The sequence below is a fragment of the Felis catus genome, chromosome D4 (genome assembly GCF_018350175.1).
Source record: "Felis catus isolate Fca126 chromosome D4, F.catus_Fca126_mat1.0, whole genome shotgun sequence".
NCBI lineage: Eukaryota > Metazoa > Chordata > Mammalia > Carnivora > Felidae > Felis > Felis catus.
Genome location: NC_058380.1, coordinates 90,682,934 through 90,688,304, shown reverse-complemented (window position 1 = coordinate 90,688,304; position 5,371 = coordinate 90,682,934). Strand labels below are relative to the sequence as shown.

General features: G+C 62.1%; 1 pseudogene; it reads left to right on the top strand.

Moving 5' to 3' along the window:
* Nucleotides 1-393: 393 nt before the first annotated feature.
* On the top strand, nt 394-4,840 carry LOC123381512 (annotated as a pseudogene).
* The last annotated feature ends 531 nt before the right edge of the window (nt 4,841-5,371 follow it).

Here is a 5,371-nt window from a genome sequence, read left to right as displayed (position 1 = left end):
ATTGGATCCCCCCGGGGACTCTGACACCAGCTGTGTCGCTCGCACTGGCTGCAAGGCCAGCTGCAGTTCCAGGGCCAAAGCTGAAGCCGCTTCAGCACCCACTCGGGAGCCAGAGCCAGAGTCTACAGCAGAAGCTCTAGCTTCAGCTCCAGAGCTATATCCGGCTGCAGAAGCAGGTCTGGGTCCTCTCTGGAGGTGCCTGCGGTTCTAGCACCTTCCCTAGAGCTGGAGCCAGGTCCAGCACCGCCTCTTGCCCCAGCTGCAGAGCTGGGGCCAGCTCCAGCTTCAGCCCTGGGGCCAGTTCCGGGAGTAGAGCCCCCGTTCGAGCCAGAGCGGGAACTACCCATACGAGTGTCCGCGCCTTCCTCAACCGCCACCGTCGTGGGGGCCGGTATGGGGCCGGGGACAGGACGGTCCCTGCTAGGCCGGTCACCCCAGGTACCCTGGTCACTCCACTCAGAGCTCGCCTGCCCGATCCCTCCTGGAGATCATAGTCTCTGGGGCTCTGCACCCCCGTTTTCCCAAGCAAGGCTCTCAGTGGCCCAGGAGACCGTGGAGGCTGAAAGCCGAGGCTTATACCTGACAAATGATATAAAATTTGACCCAGAAACTCCACTTGACGGCTTGTGTCCTGAAAAAGGAGAGATTTATGGACAAGGTTGATCCCTTGAGGAAGCTGGGAGTGAAAACTCAGAAACGGCCCACGTTCCAGGGCCTGGGCGATTTGGAAATTCTGATGTGGGGACACAGGATGCAGAGGAAGAGACTTGAGTGGCCAGCACCCAGCCCCGGGGAAAGCTGGTTCGGGAAGAGCACACACCCCACGCCCGCCTCACCCCACACGCTGCACCAGAGTTTCTCGCTGGTCCTGGTATGAGCCGTGCTGGGGGAGGGTCCGCGCCTGCGGCCGTGGATGGGGGCTGCGCTCTGTTGTCTCAGAGAGGGGTGCCGGTCACACTTCTCGCTGGGGATCCGCTGGGGCCTCTGCTTCCTCACGTTGTCACCTGGGCTGCCAGTCCCCAGACCAGAAACCTGTCCGTCTGAAGGTGACCACCGCTGCCTCCCTTGGGTTTCACTTGCCCGAGTCCCTCCTCAGGACGACCCGCATCTCTGACGCCTGCTCCCATGGACTGGGACATGTCTGGTCTCCATCTTCCTGCAGACTCACTCCCATCATGTTGTTTTACCTCAGGATGGTTTACCCCCAGCTCAAGGTGCTAACACCTTCGTCACTAACTTGCTGAACACCTCCCCAAACTCACCATACACACTAAAAGGCGGTTTCACTGAAAACTCGGCGGGAACTTGCTTCGGCAGCTTCTGAGTCTGAATTTGGAGCCCACCAATTATTCTCCGTCCTTTCTCTCTCCACCAAAGAATGCCCAAGGGGCGCCTCCTCCTTCCTGGAGGACGGCCCCTGCCCCCTCGCCGGCAAATCCCAGCTCCCACGCTGAGGTCCAGCAGGGTCCAGTGTTCGCTAAGGGCTGTGAGTGATTTGCACGAGTCTGAGTTTTGATTTCCATGTCATTTGTTTCTTGCACATGTGAAGGCCTTCTGGAAGGAGGGTCAGCCCTGTGGGTCCCTGATGGGGTACAGGCTGGGTGGGTGGGGTGGGGTCCCGGGTGGGGGTGGTGATGCACCAGGGCCCTCCGTGTGTTCACTGTCATGCTACTGACACAGGGTGGCTCACTTGTGCTGCAGTAGGAAAGATGTCCTTGTCCTCACCCCTTGGCTGGCCCCCATCATCTGGGAAGGGACTTTCAACATTGACATCCTGAATGAGCAGTTCCGGCTCCGGAACACCACCACCGGACTAACGGTGTTTGCGATCAAAAAGTAAGTAGGTGACGGGGCGCCTGGGTGGCCCAGTCTTTTCAGCATCGGCCTCAGCTCAGGGCAGAATCTCGCGGTCCGTGAGTTCAAGCCCGACCACATCGGGCTCTGTGCCGACAGTTCAGAGGCTGAGCCTGCTCGGGATTCGGTGTCTCTGTCTCTCTCTCTGCCCCTCCTCTGCTCATGCTCTGTCTCTCTCTGTGTCTCAAAAATAAATAAACATTTAAAAAAAAAAGTAAGTAGATGGGATGATAGAGGGTGGGGACCGGGATGCAGGAGAGACCGAGGACATCAGGTCTGGCTGTGTGTTCAGCACACGGCAGGTGGGGACCCAGCCTGTCCTCCTAGGGGTTAATGTGAAGGTCCACGTGTTCAGCAGTCTTCTCGGGCTTAGTGAGTGGACACCACCTGGCTCTCTTTCCGAAGGCTGCACGTCACCCAGGAAGGCAGCTCCAGACCCACCAATGACCCCAGGTTGCTCCTCTGCTGAGTCAAGGAAGGAGCAGAGCACCCCAACATCCAGGTGGCAGGGGAGCCCTCCTCCGGCCACAGTAGCAGAAGGGAGGAGGCTGTGTGCTTCCTTGGACGGGTAGGAAGCCAGTGCCTGTGGAGCTGGGCTCCTGTGTGCTCCCTTATGGGTGACGGTCATGGAGGGGGGACAGCCAGGTCAGGCACAGCACTCGGTGCCAGACCCCAGGCTCCTGTGAGGGAGCTGACCAGTGAGGCTCTGGGACCCCAGGGACAGGTGACTTCCGCTGAATGAGCTGGGCAGCCGCAGGTAAGTGGCGTGGTCTCTCTGAGCCTCTGGAAAGTGGGGTTGACGACAGGATCCTCTCTCGGGATCGCCATGAGGAAGTGAAAGCTCGTAGGTGCTGGGCCCGCGTGTGGACAGGTGGGGCTTCCTCCCTCTGCAGAGTTCACCCGAGACCTCAGAGAATGGCCCTGAGGCCTTTGCAACCTCTTTCCCGGGTCTTGGCCCCAAGTGCAGGGAGTAAGAAGGGCACAGGGTCGCCTCAGAATCCTACTCCAGTCGCTGGAGACAAGTGGCTGAAATCACCAACCAGAAGCTTCACTGCCCAGGGTCCTCGGCCAGTGCCAGTAGCTCTGACGCAGCACTGCCTGCTGCGCATGCGCTGGCTGTCCGCGTGTGTCCCCTCTGGGCTCCGAGTGCAGTCCCCAGGGGGTGGGCATGTGGTGGGCATGTCCTCAGAGGAAACCAGACTCCCCGAGTCGAGCTGTGAACCCACGATCACATCGGCTGGGTCTGGACTGCCCCTGGTGACCTGACTGGTGGCTGGGCAGGGGTGTGTGTGTGTGAGTGTGTGTGGGTGTGTGTGTGTGTTTGTGTGTGTGTGTGTGTGTGTGTGTGTGCATGTCCCCTATTGAAACGGAGTGCCCACCTTCCCTGTGGGAGGGGTTTCTGGGCCAAGCACCGGGAAGTAGCCTTAGGGCCTGCTCAAAAAACTGTCACCGAGGGGCTCACCGCACTTGCCCGATGATGGGGGAGCTGCTGTGTGCAGGGTGGGGAGCAGTGAGCCCCCTCAAAGAGGGACCAGCCATGGGAGGCGGTTGGAGAAGACTTCCAACCTCTTGGGGTTGGGGAGATACAGACCTGGACCCGGAAACTTACATGCTCGGTTCAGTGCTGGGGCCCGAGCAAGCCCCCTCTTCCTTCAGGAGCCCTCTTTAGCCTCCCCTTGCCACATGCTGGGCCTGAGTCCTGATCTGGGGGAGATGGGGGGGTGACACCTTCTCGGAATACCCACCGTTGACTGAGGGCCCAGTAGCCTTCAAGGGAGGGCCCTGCAGGGGCAAACACAGTCCTGGGGGGCCAGGGACCGACCACTGAGCCAAGAGGTGCAGGTGGGCGGCCCTGCAGTTTCTCCGAAGTCTGCGAGGGCACGTTGACCAGAGCTGTGCCCGAAGGGTCTCGACTCCCTCACAGCAGGTGGGAACCTTCAGGGGATTTGCCAGGGGCGGGTCCTGCGGGTGGAGGGGGTCTGCCAGGGGAGCTCGGCACGGGGGTGCGCTGCTGGCTCCAGCATGCTGACTCATGGCTGCAGGGGTTACCAGCCTCCTCCGCCTCAGGCTCGCTCCCCTTTGTAAGATGGGGCGCTGATGGTCCCCCATCCCCCAGGGCAGAGGGTAGGGAGGCGCCGCGGGCAGACTCGCGTAGGACAGGCCAGGACAGCGGCTGTTCCTTAAGCAGCCCAGGGTCTGCCTCCTCAATAATGCGCACAGGTCCGCGGCCCCCGGCTTTGGGCTCCTGCCGCCAGCCTCTGGCAGCGACCCTCCTCCTGCCCTGTCCCCTGTCCCTGTAGATACGTGGCCTTCCTGGAGCTGTTCCTGCAGACGGCAGAGAAGCACTTCATGGTGGGACACAAGGTCACCTACTACGTGTTCACCGACCGGCCGGGGATGTGCCCCGCGTGCCCCTCGGGGAAGGGAGGCAGGTGGTGGTCCTGGAGGTCCGGAGCTACTTGCGCTGGCAGGACGTGTGCATGCTCCGCATGGAGATGATCAGCAACTATTCCCGGAGGCGCTTCCTCCACGAGGTGGCCTATCTGGTGTGCGTGGACGTGGACATGAGGTTCCGCGACCACGTGGGCGTGGAGATCCTGTCCCCGCTCTTCGGCACCCTGCACCCCGGCTTCTACGGGGTGGCCCGCGAGGACTTCACCTACGAGCGCCGGCCGCAGTCCCAGGCGCACGTCCCCAGGGACGAGGGCGAGTTTTACTACGCGGGAGGCTTTTTCGGGGGGTCGGTGGCAAGGTTCTGCGGCTCACATCGGCCTGTCACCAGGCCATGGTGGTCGACCGGGCGCACGGCATCGAGGCCGTGTGGCACGACGAGAGCCACCTGAACAGGTACCTGCTGGACCACAAGCCCACCAAGGTGCTGTCCCCCGAGTACCTGTGGGACGAACAACGGCTGGGCTGGCCCGCCGTCATGAAGAAGCTGAGGTATGTGACCATGCCCTAGAGTCACCGGGTCATCCGGGACTGATGACGGGCTGGCCTAGTGTCCGTCAGGGGTGCCACCCTGACCCCAGCCGTCAGAGCACATGGCCTGTCGCTGCTCCCTTTCTCTGTCTGGTCGCGGGACATGGCCGAGGCCCGGCGCCGCCCGCATCGGGCACGGGCACAGTTAGGCCTGACCGGGGGCCTGCCGGGGGACACGGCTCCAGCAAGACCCCTTGCTCTTCAGGTTCCTGGTCAGCGTTGAAAGGTCGCTTGCAGCCGCGGGCAGGACATGAAGGTGAGGCCGGATCAGGACCCCCTTGGCTGGCGCCTGGCTTCCCGGCAGCCTGGGCACAGCCCGCCGCCCGCTGGGGCAGGACTGCCCCCCCACCCCCTGGCCTCCCTCAGTCCCTGCGGTGTTGTGGGTGTCGCGCTTGCCCTGTCACTGCCACTAAAATGTTTCTGGCGGATGACGGGTATTGCGGCTTGTCCCGCAAACATGCCTTGTGCGCTTCCTCGAGGCCCCGGCCAGGGTGAGTGCTGCAGTCTCTCCGCCTTGCGTCTCCCTTCTCACATC